We start from the raw sequence: 17,801 nt of genomic DNA, 5'->3' as shown, positions 1-17,801 counted from the left end.
TCTTCTCCTTCGGAAGCAAGTGAGTTGGAAGCTCTGTCCTATACTGGGGCTTGGGGCTGCCACTCCTGGGAGGGGAAGCGGGGAGAAGGTCTGGCGTGGAGAGGGGCTGGGGCTGGGCTGAGGGGACTCTGGGGCTCTTGTCTAGGAAAGAGCTTTCCTGGGCCTGGCTCTCTTTGCATGGTGCCCAGGGGGACAGGCAAAGAGGTGTGTGCGCCTCCCTGCACAGCCTCCATCTCCCCGCCCAGCACATGCCTTGGCTCCCTCGTGGTGGGCGGACAGGCTGCTCCTCACGCACCCCCGTGCTCCCCCCTGCCCTCTCTCCCAGGTGCACCTCCAGCCCCAAGACATGTCCTGCTACAACCAGTGCCTGCCCTGCCAGCCCTGCGGCCCGACCCCGCTGGCCAACAGCTGCACCGAGCCCTGTGTCAGGCAGTGCCAGAACTCCACCGTCGTCATCGAGCCCTCCCCGTGGTGGTGACCCTGCCCGGACCCATCCTCAGCTCCTTCCCACAGAACACCGTTGTGGGATCCTCCACCTCCGCTGCCGTTGGCAGCATCCTCATCTCTCAGGGAGTGCCCATCAACTCCGGGTGCTGTGACCTCTCTGGCATTTCCAGCCGCTACTGCGGCAGAACATGCCTCCCCTGCTAAAGCTGCCACAGGCGGCCCCGCAGAAGGACCCCAGGAACCCAGAAGATGGTAGTGGACTGAGCACAGAGATCCTGGCCATCTCTTTCAGGGGGCTGAGCATCCACCGCTCCACCTGCAAAGGCAGGCAGGCAGAGGCGTGCCTGGGCCCTCTGAAAACATGGCCCTCGTCTAACGTGCCTGTTTCTCACTCTCTTTCCTCTCTCTCTTTTCTCTGTTGTCTTCTGCTGCCCTGGGCTGTGAGCACCTGCTAAGCCCCATGCGAGGAAGGACCTGCTGCCCCTCTCCCTCTCAGGGGCAGGCAGGCAGGCAGGCAGGCAGGCAGGCAGACGCCACGTGCGAACTCCACCCTGGCCAAGGGGCAAAGACTCCTAGCTACCCCTGGTGCTCCCTGCACCGTGGGCCCCACTCAGAGGACCTCCTTCCCCTCTTTCAACTCATTAAAGTTCTGCTGCATCCCAGCCTGGGCCTCTGCGTGGTCCTTCTCTCTCCGCACGCTCTCCCTGGCTTCCAGAGAGAAAGGTGTCGCTCTGGGGAGATCTTGCGGGCATAAAGGACAGCCACCGGTGTTCCCGGAGGCCTGCCTTGCTGCATCCCCGCACACAAATGCCCTCCTCAGCCTTTGAGCACGCCCTGCAGATGATGCGGGAGCCCAACCACTGTCTGAGTGAGGAGTCCATCTCCCCGGCCGCACTGCCTGCTGGTGGTGGCACTGGGAGCTGGTTCTGCCTCCAGCAGCACCTGTGAGCCCTCCCTGGCTGGCGGCTCTTGCCTCAGGAGGGCCCCTCTCCCTGTGGCAGGTGTGGTGGTGGTGGTGGTCCTGGTTGTCAGACAGGTTGCTCCTCACGGGCCCCTGTGCGTCTCTCCCGGTGCACCTCTGGCCACAAGACGTCTCCAGCTACAACCTCTCTCTCCCTCAGCCGAGGAAGAGAGGTGGGCTATTCCTCGCCCACTTCCCTTTGTGGCTTCCAACTACAAGCCGGTGCTTCTGCAGCATTTCAGCTCTCCTTGCGTTGACTGAGCCTTCCTTGTAGGTCTTGCAGGGATCTGGTCTATCCCCAGTCAGGCTGCCAGCATTTCCTCCAGCACAGCTAGAAGAGGCGGAGTTTCTAAGTGCAGATGTGGTCTGTTTCCTGACAGCTCACTCTCTGTCTCTCTAGGCACGCACGTAGAAACAGTACCTAGGAGGATTTGCGTTATCGGCAAAAGGGATGCGTAGGGTCTTGTTCCCCCTTTCACGCCCGTTGCTCACAACACGTCCCCCATCCTTTGCCACGCGCCATCTGCAGACTCCCCTCTCCCAAAAGGATAGCTCCCGGTTTTGCCGAAGGCTCAGGACTTCCCTCTTCCCCCTCCCGCGCTGGCAGTCCCACCGACCCACTGCCCTGCTCCTCCCCAGCCTGACACCCCTGTCTCACCAGCCTCCGCCAGTCCCACCAAGGCTGCCGGGTAAACCTGGACCGTGTCCTCTGCCCACTCCACAAGGTGCCCAGGGAGCTCCCAGGAAGTGGCAGCTGAAGCTTGCCAGCTCCTGTGTTCTCCTCCCTCTGCCAGCTCAAAGCCACCTCCAAACCTCAGCCCAAAGGGTGGAGCAAAACACTCTGAGGGCTGCCTGGGTTCTCACACCTCTGCCCCAGGGACCTTTTCTACTCACACCGCCTAGTGGTTAAAGCACTTGCTCGGCCAAACTAAGGGAATCAAGCTGCCACCTGTGCTGGGCCCCAGGCTCCCCAGGGCCAGGACCAGGTTTTCCAGTGCTGGGAGCTTCCAGCTGCTGCAGCCAGGCCACAGCTCGACCTTTCAAACTCCTCTCGGTCACAAGGGCCCTGAACATCCTCGCAGGCACTCATACCCGCTTGTAAAACTGCTGCCTCTTGTAAAAGCCCAGGCCAGGCTGCCCAAGGGGAGCCGCGCACCTACGGCAGGCAGGTAGGAACCTGCTGACGGTTCCCAGAACTGGAACTGCAGTGCTCAGGCAGAAGGAGACACAGGAGGCGGCCAGGGACACAACCCTCACAGCCATCTCCAGCAGGGAAAAAGGCTCCCTGGTCGACTTCTCTGGCCACCCGGCGCACAGCCAGAGGCAGGGTAGCATCTGTGTCAGAGCACCATGCTGAGCAGTGCTGCTTTTCCCAGCCCATGACGCCATTCCCATGACGCCAATCCCAATCTCTACCTCGCCCTCTCCATCCAGCACTTCTCGGGACATGCAGCTCTACTTCCTTCTTCCCGGGCTTTCTGCCCACATGGTACGTCTCTCTTTCTTCCCTGGGAGAAGGCCACTGGGCTGAGGCCACCACCCATGACACCGGTTGTATTTTGTATGGAGGAGCGGAAGGCAGCACGCTGGGAAGGGTAGAAAGATTGTCAACGGGGTCCCACAGGGAACACCTGTCTGTACCGCCTAATCCATCAGCCATGCATTTTAGCGGCGATCCCCTAACGGGATAGCTCCTCCTCTTCTTGACTTCTCCGTGCCTTTTCATACCATAACTACCCAGGTGCTGTCCCCACAAAGCGGAGGGGCTGCCATGGAAAACTCGGAGCAAATGCCAGCCATTTCGACCAGAGTCCTGTCTCTGTAGAGCAGCTGGCAAGCCTCTTCACGGATCTCTTCCCCTGCGAGCAGTCCTTTGTACTGGGATGGACTTTGCTCACCAGTTGGTCCCACTGACTGTACCATGAGGTACAGTCCTACCACCCACAGAGCCCTACCACCGACAACCAAGTCCCAAGGAAGCACGAGCTGGCTTGCACCACCTCGCACCTCCAGAGCAGCCATGCATTCACCACAGAAGCCATGTACTCTGTGATCAAGGCAATCACACATACTGCCTGCAAATTACGTTTTTCATCAGAGTAATTCCACATATGGCTCTTACACATGGGCATTGCGTCAAGAAAAGCCAAGGGGTCCCTGTGGATGAAGAACAACTCATGAAAGACACCCATCAAAAGAGCTCGATACCATGCCTTGCCTTGCCTTGCCTTGCTTTGCCATGCCTTGCTTTCCCTTCCTTTGCTTTGCCTTGCCTTGCCTTGCCTTGCCTTGCCTTCCCTTCACTTCCCTTGCCTCGCCTCGCCTTGCCTACCCTTGCCTTGCCTTGCCTACCCTTGCCTTGCCTTGCCTACCCTTGCCTTGCCTTGCCTTGCTTTCCCTTGCCTTCCCTTGCCTTCCTTTCCCGTTTCTCCTCTGCATGTTTCCCATCCAGTGTGTGATCCTTCTCCACTGTCGTTGCAACCCCTCCTTCTCCGTCCCACCTCCCCTCCTCCAGAAAGAAACTTGCCCCAGTTGGATGCTCCCAGTCCTTCCAGCATCCTTGCACATCCTGGTGAATACCACTCTGTTTCCCACTTTCTTACTCCTTCCCTCACCTTGTGTTTCTTCGGGCTCTAGATCAGTGGCTTGAGGAGAGGCAGCACCAGCACCGTTGAAGACGGACACTCCTCTGTGCCGGGAGAGGCTGGTAGTGAGGCGGGCGAAGATCAGGGACCATGGCCTGAAGAACAGCATAACCACAGCTAAGTGGCAAGTGCCTTGCGTCTCTCTTCTCATATCTGCTGCCAGGTGGAGAGCTGAATCGCCCCACAGGAGCCCAACAAGGCCGGGTTGCACACCAGGGAGTTGGTACCACCTTTGGAGACAAGGAGCACACCAGTCCGGCAGCGCTCAGCACAGGCCAGCATGGGCGGTACCTCACAGAAGAAGCAGTCAATGACATTGGGGCTGCGGCTGGGCAACCATAGGGTGAGTGCCACTGGGGCCAGCGAGGGGAGAGTGGCCCCAGCCCTCAGGCCTGCCATCGCAATGGCACAGACCTTCCCTCGCATGACACGGGGGATCCCTGGGGCTGGCACGTGGCCACAGATCGCTCGTAGGCCATGACTGCGAGCAGGAAGGGCTGGGCCACACAGCTGCCAAAGAAGCTTGTCCTCTCCATAGATAGGAAGTGCAGTGGCATCCTGAGCATCGTGACCAATGAGCGGCCGATCACCGAGGCCCAGAATCCCAGAATCGTTGAGGTTGGAAGGCACCTCTGGTGATGGTCAGGTCCGACCCTCCTGCTCAAGCAGGGTCAGCGAGAGCAGGTTGATCAGGACGCTGGCCCGTGTAGTCCTGAATATTTCCAAGAATGGAGACTCCACAACCTGCCTGGGCAATATCTCCTGGGCTTGGCCACCCTCCGAGTAGAAGAGTTTTCCTCGTGCCTGGGTGGAATTTCCTTCCACGCTGCTCCAGTATGCACACAAGGGCAAGTAAGCAAGCACTCCTGCCTACACGTGAGCAACTGTGGACTCGCCCGAGGACACACGAGGAAGCCCCTCGGCAGGGCAGGGCTGGAGCACGCTGGGGCAGGACAAGGCTCCAGACACGCTGACGGCGCTGGTATTTGTAGGGGACCCCCGGAGAGAGCCTAGAGAGCAGAGGAGGCCCAACAGGCACACAAAGGCCTCCCCAGAGCGGCATTAGGAGGAAGACAGTCAAAAGCTGCAGCAGCCTGCCAGTGACCATCAGAGAGAGCTTGGAGGGTGGGAGGAAGGGGACGCGGCACATTGTCCCGCTCGGGAACCCTTTGGCATGCAGGCGAGGATTGCAGGGCTGGGAGCAGCTGGGCCCTTTCTGCCAGTGGGGCTGCCAACAAGCCCACACGAGTGCCCCAGGCCAATGTCCCCAGCCTGCACGCGACCCCTCCGGCACTTGGGACTCATCTGCTGCTGGCACTGATGTGCTCCTGTCCCAGGAATCCTTAGGTCTCCCACCCCAGCAATGAAAAGGAACCTCCAAGGGGGAGCGGCGGGCACGACCAAACAAGGAAATGAAAAGGCAGCCGTGCAGGAAGCCAAAACACAGCCCGTATCATTAGCTGGGATGTTTTGCATTTCAGATGAGCTTCTCAGAAAATTACTACTTCCACAGAGGCTTCCTCTGGACCTGGGGCAGTGCAGGACCAGTATAAAAGCCACCCCAGCTCTTCACTCTCTCATCCGCTTCGCTCCCCTTCTTCTCCTTCGGAAGCAAGTGAGTTGGAAGCTCTGTCCTATACTGGGGCTTGGGGCTGCCACTCCTGGGAGGGGAAGCGGGGAGAAGGTCTGGCGTGGAGAGGGGCTGGGGCTGGGCTGAGGGGACTCTGGGGCTCTTGTCTAGGAAAGAGCTTTCCTGGGCCTGGCTCTCTTTGCATGGTGCCCAGGGGGACAGGCAAAGAGGTGTGTGCGCCTCCCTGCACAGCCTCCATCTCCCCGCCCAGCACATGCCTTGGCTCCCTCGTGGTGGGCGGACAGGCTGCTCCTCACGCACCCCCGTGCTCCCCCCTGCCCTCTCTCCCAGGTGCACCTCCAGCCCCAAGACATGTCCTGCTACAACCAGTGCCTGCCCTGCCAGCCCTGCGGCCCGACCCCGCTGGCCAACAGCTGCACCGAGCCCTGTGTCAGGCAGTGCCAGAACTCCACCGTCGTCATCGAGCCCTCCCCCGTGGTGGTGACCCTGCCCGGACCCATCCTCAGCTCCTTCCCACAGAACACCGTTGTGGGATCCTCCACCTCCGCTGCCGTTGGCAGCATCCTCAGCTCTCAGGGAGTGCCCATCAACTCCGGGTGCTGTGACCTCTCTGGCATTTCCAGCCGCTACTGCGGCAGAACATGCCTCCCCTGCTAAAGCTGCCACAGGCGGCCCCGCAGAAGGACCCCCAGGAACCCAGAAGATGGTAGTGGACTGAGCACAGAGATCCTGGCCATCTCTTTCAGGGGGGCTGAGCATCCACCGCTCCACCTGCAAAGGCAGGCAGGCAGAGGCGTGCCTGGGCCCTCTGAAAACATGGCCCTCGTCTAACGTGCCTGTTTCTCACTCTCTTTCCTCTCTCTCTTTTCTCTGTTGTCTTCTGCTGCCCTGGGCTGTGAGCACCTGCTAAGCCCCATGCGAGGAAGGACCTGCTGCCCCTCTCCCTCTCAGGGGCAGGCAGGCAGGCAGGCAGGCAGGCAGGCAGACGCCACGTGCGAACTCCACCCTGGCCAAGGGGCAAAGACTCCTAGCTACCCCTGGTGCTCCCTGCACCGTGGGCCCCACTCAGAGGACCTCCTTCCCCTCTTTCAACTCATTAAAGTTCTGCTGCATCCCAGCCTGGGCCTCTGCGTGGTCCTTCTCTCTCCGCACGCTCTCCCTGGCTTCCAGAGAGAAAGGTGTCGCTCTGGGGAGATCTTGCGGGCATAAAGGACAGCCACCGGTGTTCCCGGAGGCCTGCCTTGCTGCATCCCCGCACACAAATGCCCTCCTCAGCCTTTGAGCACGCCCTGCAGATGATGCGGGAGCCCAACCACTGTCTGAGTGAGGAGTCCATCTCCCCGGCCGCACTGCCTGCTGGTGGTGGCACTGGGAGCTGGTTCTGCCTCCAGCAGCACCTGTGAGCCCTCCCTGGCTGGCGGCTCTTGCCTCAGGAGGGCCCCTCTCCCTGTGGCAGGTGTGGTGGTGGTGGTGGTCCTGGTTGTCAGACAGGTTGCTCCTCACGGGCCCCTGTGCGTCTCTCCCCGGTGCACCTCTGGCCACAAGACGTCTCCAGCTACAACCTCTCTCTCCCTCAGCCGAGGAAGAGAGGTGGGCTATTCCTCGCCCACTTCCCTTTGTGGCTTCCAACTACAAGCCGGTGCTTCTGCAGCATTTCAGCTCTCCTTGCGTTGACTGAGCCTTCCTTGTAGGTCTTGCAGGGATCTGGTCTATCCCCAGTCAGGCTGCCAGCATTTCCTCCAGCACAGCTAGAAGAGGCGGAGTTTCTAAGTGCAGATGTGGTCTGTTTCCTGACAGCTCACTCTCTGTCTCTCTAGGCACGCACGTAGAAACAGTACCTAGGAGGATTTGCGTTATCGGCAAAAGGGATGCGTAGGGTCTTGTTCCCCCTTTCACGCCCGTTGCTCACAACACGTCCCCCATCCTTTGCCACGCGCCATCTGCAGACTCCCCTCTCCCAAAAGGATAGCTCCCGGTTTTGCCGAAGGCTCAGGACTTCCCTCTTCCCCTCCCGCGCTGGCAGTCCCACCGACCCACTGCCCTGCTCCTCCCCAGCCTGACACCCCTGTCTCACCAGCCTCCGCCAGTCCCACCAAGGCTGCCGGGTAAACCTGGACCGTGTCACGCTGCCCACTCCACAAGGTGCCCAGGGAGCTCCCAGGAAGTGGCAGCTGAAGCTTGCCAGCTCCTGTGTTCTCCTCCCTCTGCCAGCTCAAAGCCACCTCCAAACCTCAGCCCAAAGGGTGGAGCAAAACACTCTGAGGGCTGCCTGGGTTCTCACACCTCTGCCCCAGGGACCTTTTCTACTCACACCGCCTAGTGGTTAAAGCACTTGCTCGGCCAAACTAAGGGAATCAAGCTGCCACCTGTGCTGGGCCCCAGGCTCCCCAGGGCCAGGACCAGGTTTTCCAGTGCTGGGAGCTTCCAGCTGCTGCAGCCAGGCCACAGCTCGACCTTTCAAACTCCTCTCGGTCACAAGGGCCCTGAACATCCTCGCAGGCACTCATACCCGCTTGTAAAACTGCTGCCTCTTGTAAAAGCCCAGGCCAGGCTGCCCAAGGGGAGCCGCGCACCTACGGCAGGCAGGTAGGAACCTGCTGACGGTTCCCAGAACTGGAACTGCAGTGCTCAGGCAGAAGGAGACACAGGAGGCGGCCAGGGACACAACCCTCACAGCCATCTCCAGCAGGGAAAAAGGCTCCCTGGTCGACTTCTCTGGCCACCCGGCGCACAGCCAGAGGCAGGGTAGCATCTGTGTCAGAGCACCATGCTGAGCAGTGCTGCTTTTCCCAGCCCATGACGCCATTCCCATGACGCCAATCCCAATCTCTACCTCGCCCTCTCCATCCAGCACTTCTCGGGACATGCAGCTCTACTTCCTTCTTCCCCGGGCTTTCTGCCCACATGGTACGTCTCTCTTTCTTCCCTGGGAGAAGGCCACTGGGCTGAGGCCACCACCCATGACACCGGTTGTATTTTGTATGGAGGAGCGGAAGGCAGCACGCTGGGAAGGGTAGAAAGATTGTCAACGGGGTCCCACAGGGAACACCTGTCTGTACCGCCTAATCCATCAGCCATGCATTTTAGCGGCGATCCCCTAACGGGATAGCTCCTCCTCTTCTTGACTTCTCCGTGCCTTTTCATACCATAACTACCCAGGTGCTGTCCCCACAAAGCGGAGGGGCTGCCATGGAAAACTCGGAGCAAATGCCAGCCATTTCGACCAGAGTCCTGTCTCTGTAGAGCAGCTGGCAAGCCTCTTCACGGATCTCTTCCCCTGCGAGCAGTCCTTTGTACTGGGATGGACTTTGCTCACCAGTTGGTCCCACTGACTGTACCATGAGGTGCCCACAGAGCCCTACCACCGACAACCAAGTCCCAAGGAAGCACGAGCTGGCTTGCACCACCTCGCACCTCCAGAGCAGCCATGCATTCACCACAGAAGCCATGTACTCTGTGATCAAGGCAATCACACATACTGCCTGCAAATTACGTTTTCTTCAGAGTAATTCCACATATGGCTCTTACACATGGGCATTGCGTCAAGAAAAGCCAAGGGGTCCCTGTGGATGAAGAACAACTCATGAAAGACACCCATCAAAAGAGCTCGATACCATGCCTTGCCTTGCCTTGCCTTGCTTTGCCATGCCTTGCTTTCCCTTCCTTTGCTTTGCCTTGCCTTGCCTTGCCTTGCCTTGCCTTCCCTTCACTTCCCTTGCCTCGCCTCGCCTTGCCTACCCTTGCCTTGCCTTGCCTACCCTTGCCTTGCCTTGCCTACCCTTGCCTTGCCTTGCCTTGCTTTCCCTTGCCTTCCCTTGCCTTCCTTTCCCGTTTCTCCTCTGCATGTTTCCCATCCAGTGTGTGATCCTTCTCCACTGTCGTTGCAACCCCTCCTTCTCCGTCCCACCTCCCCTCCTCCAGAAAGAAACTTGCCCCAGTTGGATGCTCCCAGTCCTTCCAGCATCCTTGCACATCCTGGTGAATACCACTCTGTTTCCCACTTTCTTACTCCTTCCCTCACCTTGTGTTTCTTCGGGCTCTAGATCAGTGGCTTGAGGAGAGGCAGCACCAGCACCGTTGAAGACGGACACTCCTCTGTGCCGGGAGAGGCTGGTAGTGAGGCGGGCGAAGATCAGGGACCATGGCCTGAAGAACAGCATAACCACAGCTAAGTGGCAAGTGCCTTGCGTCTCTCTTCTCATATCTGCTGCCAGGTGGAGAGCTGAATCGCCCCACAGGAGCCCAACAAGGCCGGGTTGCACACCAGGGAGTTGGTACCACCTTTGGAGACAAGGAGCACACCAGTCCGGCAGCGCTCAGCACAGGCCAGCATGGGCGGTACCTCACAGAAGAAGCAGTCAATGACATTGGGGCTGCGGCTGGGCAACCATAGGGTGAGTGCCACTGGGGCCAGCGAGGGGAGAGTGGCCCCAGCCCTCAGGCCTGCCATCGCAATGGCACAGACCTTCCCTCGCATGACACGGGGGATCCCTGGGGCTGGCACATGGCCACAGATCGCTCGTAGGCCATGACTGCGAGCAGGAAGGGCTGGGCCACACAGCTGCCAAAGAAGCTTGTCCTCTCCATAGATAGGAAGTGCAGTGGCATCCTGAGCATCGTGACCAATGAGCGGCCGATCACCGAGGCCCAGAATCCCAGAATCGTTGAGGTTGGAAGGCACCTCTGGTGATGGTCAGGTCCGACCCTCCTGCTCAAGCAGGGTCAGCGAGAGCAGGTTGATCAGGACGCTGGCCCGTGTAGTCCTGAATATTTCCAAGAATGGAGACTCCACAACCTGCCTGGGCAATATCTCCTGGGCTTGGCCACCCTCCGAGTAGAAGAGTTTTTCCTCGTGCCTGGGTGGAATTTCCTTCCACGCTGCTCCAGTATGCACACAAGGGCAAGTAAGCAAGCACTCCTGCCTACACGTGAGCAACTGTGGACTCGCCCGAGGACACACGAGGAAGCCCTCGGCAGGGCAGGGCTGGAGCACGCTGGGGCAGGACAAGGCTCCAGACACGCTGACGGCGCTGGTATTTGTAGGGGACCCCCCGGAGAGAGCCTAGAGAGCAGAGGAGGCCCAACAGGCACACAAAGGCCTCCCCAGAGCGGCATTAGGAGGAAGACAGTCAAAAGCTGCAGCAGCCTGCCAGTGACCATCAGAGAGAGCTTGGAGGGTGGGAGGAAGGGGACGCGGCACATTGTCCCGCTCGGGAACCCTTTGGCATGCAGGCGAGGATTGCAGGGCTGGGAGCAGCTGGGCCCTTTCTGCCAGTGGGGCTGCCAACAAGCCCACACGAGTGCCCCAGGCCAATGTCCCCAGCCTGCACGCGACCCCTCCGGCACTTGGGACTCATCTGCTGCTGGCACTGATGTGCTCCTGTCCCAGGAATCCTTAGGTCTCCCACCCCAGCAATGAAAAGGAACCTCCAAGGGGGAGCGAGCGGGCACGACCAAACAAGGAAATGAAAAGGCAGCCGTGCAGGAAGCCAAAACACAGCCCGTATCATTAGCTGGGATGTTTTGCATTTCAGATGAGCTTCTCAGAAAATTACTACTTCCACAGAGGCTTCCTCTGGACCTGGGGCAGTGCAGGACCAGTATAAAAGCCACCCCAGCTCTTCACTCTCTCATCCGCTTCGCTCCCCTTCTTCTCCTTCGGAAGCAAGTGAGTTGGAAGCTCTGTCCTATACTGGGGCTTGGGGCTGCCACTCCTGGGAGGGGAAGCGGGGAGAAGGTCTGGCGTGGAGAGGGGCTGGGGCTGGGCTGAGGGGACTCTGGGGCTCTTGTCTAGGAAAGAGCTTTCCTGGGCCTGGCTCTCTTTGCATGGTGCCCAGGGGGACAGGCAAAGAGGTGTGTGCGCCTCCCTGCACAGCCTCCATCTCCCCGCCCAGCACATGCCTTGGCTCCCTCGTGGTGGGCGGACAGGCTGCTCCTCACGCACCCCCGTGCTCCCCCCTGCCCTCTCTCCCAGGTGCACCTCCAGCCCCAAGACATGTCCTGCTACAACCAGTGCCTGCCCTGCCAGCCCTGCGGCCCGACCCCGCTGGCCAACAGCTGCACCGAGCCCTGTGTCAGGCAGTGCCAGAACTCCACCGTCGTCATCGAGCCCTCCCCCGTGGTGGTGACCCTGCCCGGACCCATCCTCAGCTCCTTCCCACAGAACACCGTTGTGGGATCCTCCACCTCCGCTGCCGTTGGCAGCATCCTCAGCTCTCAGGGAGTGCCCATCAACTCCGGGTGCTGTGACCTCTCTGGCATTTCCAGCCGCTACTGCGGCAGAACATGCCTCCCCTGCTAAAGCTGCCACAGGCGGCCCCGCAGAAGGACCCCCAGGAACCCAGAAGATGGTAGTGGAATGAGCACAGGAATCCTGGCCACTGGCATTCTCTGGGGGAGGGAAAGGGGAGTCGCAGGCAGTGGGCTCCTTTCAAGACCCTGTCCCTTGATTCTGAGGAAGATGTCATTGGCTCCTGCAGAGCCTGTAGCTCTGAGGGCCTGCTTTTCTGCATCCCCGCACACAGATGCCCTCCTCAGCCTTTGAGCATGCTCTGCAGATGATGGGGAGGCCAACCACTCTCCAAGTGAGGATTCCATCTCCCCAGCCGCACTGGCTGCTGGTGGTGGCACTGGGAGCTGGTTCTGCCTCCAGCAGCACCTGTGAGCCCTCCCTGGCTGGTGGCTCTTGCCTCAGGAGAGCTTCTCTCCCTGTGGCTGAGGCTCACAAGCCCCAGCATTTCAGGGGTCTTTCCGAGGAAAAGCCCGTGCTGGAGGATGCAGCAGACCCAATCTGCAACTTTGAAATTACTTTCCCCCAACAGGTAATTGGGTGGTTACGAACTTCAGCCAGGATTTGTGTATGTTCAGCCCATCCAGGGCCTCCATAGCAGTAGGAAATTCTGCAGTGATGCGACTTCCTGTGGTAGGAAGGTCCTTCTCATGGGCAGCTCCCCAGTTCTGCCTGATGGTATGATCCTAGGTTAAGCTCTCCACTAGAGCCTTGGAGTCTGGTCCCAGTAGAAAACCACAGGGGAGGTGCAACCTCAGGAGGAAGTACAAGAGAATGGCTCCAGGTATTACAGTGTTTGCAGGCCTTATGGTGAACAGACCCTCCAGACACAATCACAAGGCCACACAGCTCTTCCAGGAACCACAAGTTGAATCACGTATTTCACAAGAAACACCATAGACAACATTAGATATTATTTCTCTGAATTTGAACTTGGCTGTTCAGAGTCATCTCTGTGGCTCCATCAATAATTCAATGCCCACAAACCAAACCCACAACTTCCCAAGTGCTAACGCTCTAGATGGTCACCCAGTAACCATATGAGCTGCACTTCACAATCCTTTGGAATCCCAAAAGATCTGCTCACTGGGAACAGGTGCAGGAATGTTGTCATCTGGGCTATTACTTCACCCTTTATAGATTTTTGGTGCCAGGCAGATGGCAGTGAGGAACAGAGATCCCCACAGCAAGTTGGGCTGTCCAGAGTCCCATGACCCCCTGCTTCCCCACAGATAACACAGCAGATTCAAACCAGTGTTCAGCTGCAACTAGCTCATTTCTAGTATTCAATTTCACTGAGGGTCAGTTAAGGCAACTTGGCTTCCCTATTATTGACAGCGTTTACATATTCTTTTTTGTTAAACTTGAAAAAAAAAATCAACTTTCTCCCTCAACTCAAGGTAGTAATTAAAGCACTGGCACCCCTCAGGCATCCATGGTCACCTGGGTGCAAAGCAGGAATTCCTGAAGGCACCACTGGTCTCAAAATAAGGGTCCAGGTACACAGGGTCCCACTGACCAGACAAGGCTCCCCTTATGCTCCTCCATCCATGATCTGGGGAAGAGCCACCATCCTTCTTCATCACTCCAGGTATTGGGTACCTTCTTACCATGCCCAGGCACCAAGGCTTCACTTCCTACCCACCAAGACCTGCAGTACCAGCACCTGGGTGAGTCACCAGTGCCCATGCAGCTCCAGCTCCTCATCCTGCCCATGTTCCCCAGGATTCCCCACTCCCTCCTGACCCCACAGGCAGTCACCTGGCTCAAGCACCAGTCCTGCCGTAGGGACACAGCAGCGCAGGACACTCCTGCTCTTTGCTGACCCTCTTGACTGCTCTTTTCTTCAATTATAAGCAGATTGTCACAGGGGTTTTCAAATACATTAAGAAATCTAGAGATGAGGATGAGGCCCTCTACAGACAGCTAGAATTAGCCTCACATTCACAGGCCCTGGTCCTCATGGGGGACTTCAACCATCCCAATATCTGCTGAAGGAACAACACAACAGGGCACAAGCAATCCAGGAGGTTCATGGAGGGCATCGATGACAACTTCCTGACCCAAGTGACAGAGCAACCAACGAGGAGAGGTGTCTGCTGGACCTCACACTCACTAATAAGAAGGGGCTTGCTGGGGATGTGAAAGTCAAAAGCAGCCTTGGATGCAGTGACCTTGAAATGGTGGCATTCAGGATTCTGCAAAGAGGGAGCAGGACAAAAAGGAAGAAGAAAGCTGTGGACAAATTTCTTCTTCCTTTTTGCAGGAAGGAGAGCAGGAGAGCAGATTTTGGCCTTTCAGAGATCTGCTCAGAAAAGGCCCATGGGATAAGGCTCTGGAGGGAAGAGGGTGACAAAAAAGTTGGTTAATATTCAAAGATCACTTCCTCCAAGTTCAAAAGCAGTTCATCCCAAGTACGTAAGTGGCAAAAGAACAACTAGGGAAAATGTGGGCCCACTGCTGAATGAGGCAGAGGTTCTGGTGACACAGGACATGAATTTCTTCTTCATCTCAGTCTTTACTTGCAAGACCAGTCTTCAGGAATCCCAGGCCCCACAGACCAGGGGGTAAGTCTGGAGCAAGGAGGACATACCCTTAGTAGAAGAGGATCAGGTTAGACAATACTTAGGCAAACTGGACATACATAAGTCCATGGACCCTTATGGGACACACGCACGAGTGCTGAGGGAGCTGGCTGATGTCACTATGAGGCCACTCTCAATAATCTCTGAATGATCATAGTGATTGGGAGAGGTGCCTGAGGACTGGAGGAAAGCAAGTGACACTCTTACCTTGAAAAAGGCCAAGAAGGAGGTGTGGAGGGCTCCAGAATCCCCATGGAAGGAAAGGGCTGTTCCTGTCATGGTGTCCCAGGGGAGTCCTCACCTGCCTAGCTAGAAACATCTGCTCTTCTGCACATGCCTGCTTGGCCATTGAGGATTTCATAGGTTTTGCCCCAGTGGAGTTTTATGCCTTCCCCTGAGGTCCCCAGTTTTCTGGAGTTACTACTATATTTTCTGGGAATAGAGGTCCTCACTATTTCTGCCAGTTCTCCCCTTCCAGTGGTGTCTGCAAATACTGTTCTGCATCATCCCATGGAGCTTGGCCATGTCCTGTTCTGGTAGGACAACCTTCAACCACAGCAAGGAACCAGTCTCCAGCATGGTCTTTAGGACTGCCACAATCCCAGAGGTGACAAGGACATCTTATGCCATGGGTGAAAGATGAGGGGTTGGCAGAAGAAGGATGAGGGATACCTTCCACACAACAGAGAGCACATAGGGTACTCATCAGTGTGCTACACTGAGTGATGTGGATGGCACAGCCCTGCATGCTGGAGCAGGAAGGGGATGTGAAGGGAGGGGTTGATGGGGAATTGGGGAAGCCCCTTCTTTTAGGACCACATCCAGGATGACCACATGCACCAGCCACTGCAACAATAAGCTCTGATCATTTCAGTTCATTCTAACTTCGAGTTTTCTCCCAAAAAGCTCCAAAAAATCATAATCATAACCTTTCTCCCCTCTCCCCACAGTAAGGTTGGGAGCGATAAGGCTTCAGGATCTCTTAGACACCCCCATCCCAGAAAAGTTCTGCACTTCTTCATCATTCAAAGAGTGATGAGGAGTCATTCCATTTTACCACCCTGAATATGTGAAGGGTCCCAAGGCTGATAGAGCATTGCCCAGACAAGGAACTCCTCTTCTTAGAGACTACTCTGGAGCTGGTTGCAGCCTGTCCTCCCACAGTCTCCTGAGATGGACAGGAGAAGCAATGTGCCCAAACCAGGGAGTGGGATAAGGGCTGTGAGAAAAGAGGGAGAGTGTGTGTATGTGTTTGTGTGTTTGTGTGTGTGTGTGTGTGTGTGTGTGTGAAGTTATGACTGGGTTTTGGAGAGAAGTTGTCCACACATTCTGACTGGCAGACAGACATTAAATTCCAAAAAGCAAGGGACATGTCTGAGGGAACTTCCCCAGCAGCCCACTCACCCTACAACCACTGTAAGACACCGCAACGCTTCTGTGACTGTGGTGCTGCCACAGCTCTCAAGAACAGTGAGTACCCTGTGCGGAGGGACAGGGGAAACAGCAGGGACTGAGGTGAGAAGGTGAGCAGGGCAATTTTGGAAGCATGTTGTGAAGTTTCAAAAGTAACAAGGAGGAAGGCTTTGGAGTAATTCACCATGAACAGAAGGGACAAATTGTCATCTAGCCCTTGTCAGGCTGGTTCTACTGAAATCAGTGTGATAACTTTAGGCCCTTGCTTTTTTGGACATGGCAAATGGATGTCATATGGTCTTCAATGAACAGAACATAATTGCTCCTGAGGGATGCTCACCTAAGAAGGCATCTATCTCATCAGAGCTTAGCTTTCCTCTGCAGACATCCGCAGCTCTCATCCAGCATTGCCTACTCTTTCCAAATACAAACTCTGAATTCTCCACCAGAGGGTTTGCATCGCAGCTAAAAGGCAGCATGAGCACTCATTATAAACTATTCCCAATGAGATTTGGGGATCTTTTTCCTTACAAAGAGATAGCCAAGTAGGCAATTCAGAAATGTTGTACCCAGGAATCTCAGCCCATAGGGTGCAGCAAAACTCTCTCACTGCTGCTCCAGACAGACCTCCTTGTGACTGCAGTGTACTGATATAAGGCACTAGGGCTAGTATTTGTTATGATCCTGGTAAGAAAAGCACTCGGAGTCCACAAGGTATTGGTTAAAATACCATTTATTGGACCAGGAAAGAAAAAGAGGATTGACAATCTTAGATCCTTTCAGATGCTGGGAACTCGAAGTTGTATAGCATCAGACAGAGCTCCAATCAGGGCATGGCACAGAACACAGATCCCATCCTGGAGAGTTTTGCTGTTATTTTGGTCCTTTGAGCTCTTTTAGGATTTTCTTGGAAGAAAACAGTTCTAGTCATCATTTCTATTCTCTACTGTATAACCTCTTCATTAGTGACCTGGTCAATGGGACAGAGCACACCCATAGCAGGTTTGCAGATGACAGAAAACTGGGAGGGGTGATACCATTGTGTTACCAATCAGAGGGACCTCGACAGGCTGGAGAAATTAACAGACAAGAGTCATGCAGTTCAACAAAGGGAAATGCAAAATCCTGCACCTGCACCTGGGGAGGAATAATCCCATTCACTGGTACAGGCTGGGGTTGACAACATGATAAGCAGTTTTGGAGAAAAGGACTCGAGGGTCCTAGTGGTGGACACCACATTAGACATGAACCAGCAATGCACCTTGTAACAAAGAAAGCCAATGGCATCCCAGGCTGCATTAGGAAGCGCATTGCCAGCAGATCAAGGGTGGTGAGTCTCTTCCCAGAGAAAACCCATATGCAGCAATATGTAACTGTATATGAATTTTCATATTTCTGACTCAATACAGTTATATTTCTTGGGTACCATTTCAGTGGAGGTTGTTACAATGGAAAACAGTATGTATTTCTTTTGTTGTACTTTCCATTTTACCACCTCCATGTAATTGGTCTAGCTTCACCTAACTTTTTATTAATACCCTTCTTTAAGAATAGAATCCAGACTCCCAGCTGCTTTCATGACAAATAGATTACCTAGCTGGACCTCCTAAATAATGCAAGGTCCAGAAGCTCCACTGAATTATGTTCCTAGTACAATCTAAGCAAGTCTTCCAAAACGAACATACAACTTTGCAGTTTGTTGGGATCTCTTTGGAGTGTGGAAGATGTTCATTCTGCAAGAATGGTCTATCCTTCATTGCCATTGGTAAATTCTCCAGCTATTATTTTTCTATTGAAATTGCATGCTTTGTATCCAGTCCTGACTCACAGACAATATGGGGTACTTCTGCTCCATCTAAAGGCCTTCTGC

At 56.0% G+C, this 17,801-nt stretch overlaps 2 pseudogenes; both read left to right on the top strand.

Annotated features, from left to right (window-relative positions):
• Nucleotides 1-5,525: 5,525 nt before the first annotated feature.
• Nucleotides 5,526-6,301, top strand: LOC140662441 (feather keratin Cos2-3-like; annotated as a pseudogene).
• Nucleotides 6,302-11,178: 4,877 nt separating this feature from the next.
• Nucleotides 11,179-11,945, top strand: LOC140662448 (feather keratin Cos2-3-like; annotated as a pseudogene).
• Nucleotides 11,946-17,801: the final 5,856 nt, after the last annotated feature.

This window comes from Ciconia boyciana, chromosome 22 (assembly GCF_034638445.1).
Source record: "Ciconia boyciana chromosome 22, ASM3463844v1, whole genome shotgun sequence".
Taxonomy (NCBI): Eukaryota; Metazoa; Chordata; class Aves; order Ciconiiformes; family Ciconiidae; genus Ciconia; species Ciconia boyciana.
Note: the sequence above shows the minus strand (reverse complement) of the source record. Positions and strands in the feature narration are given on the sequence as shown.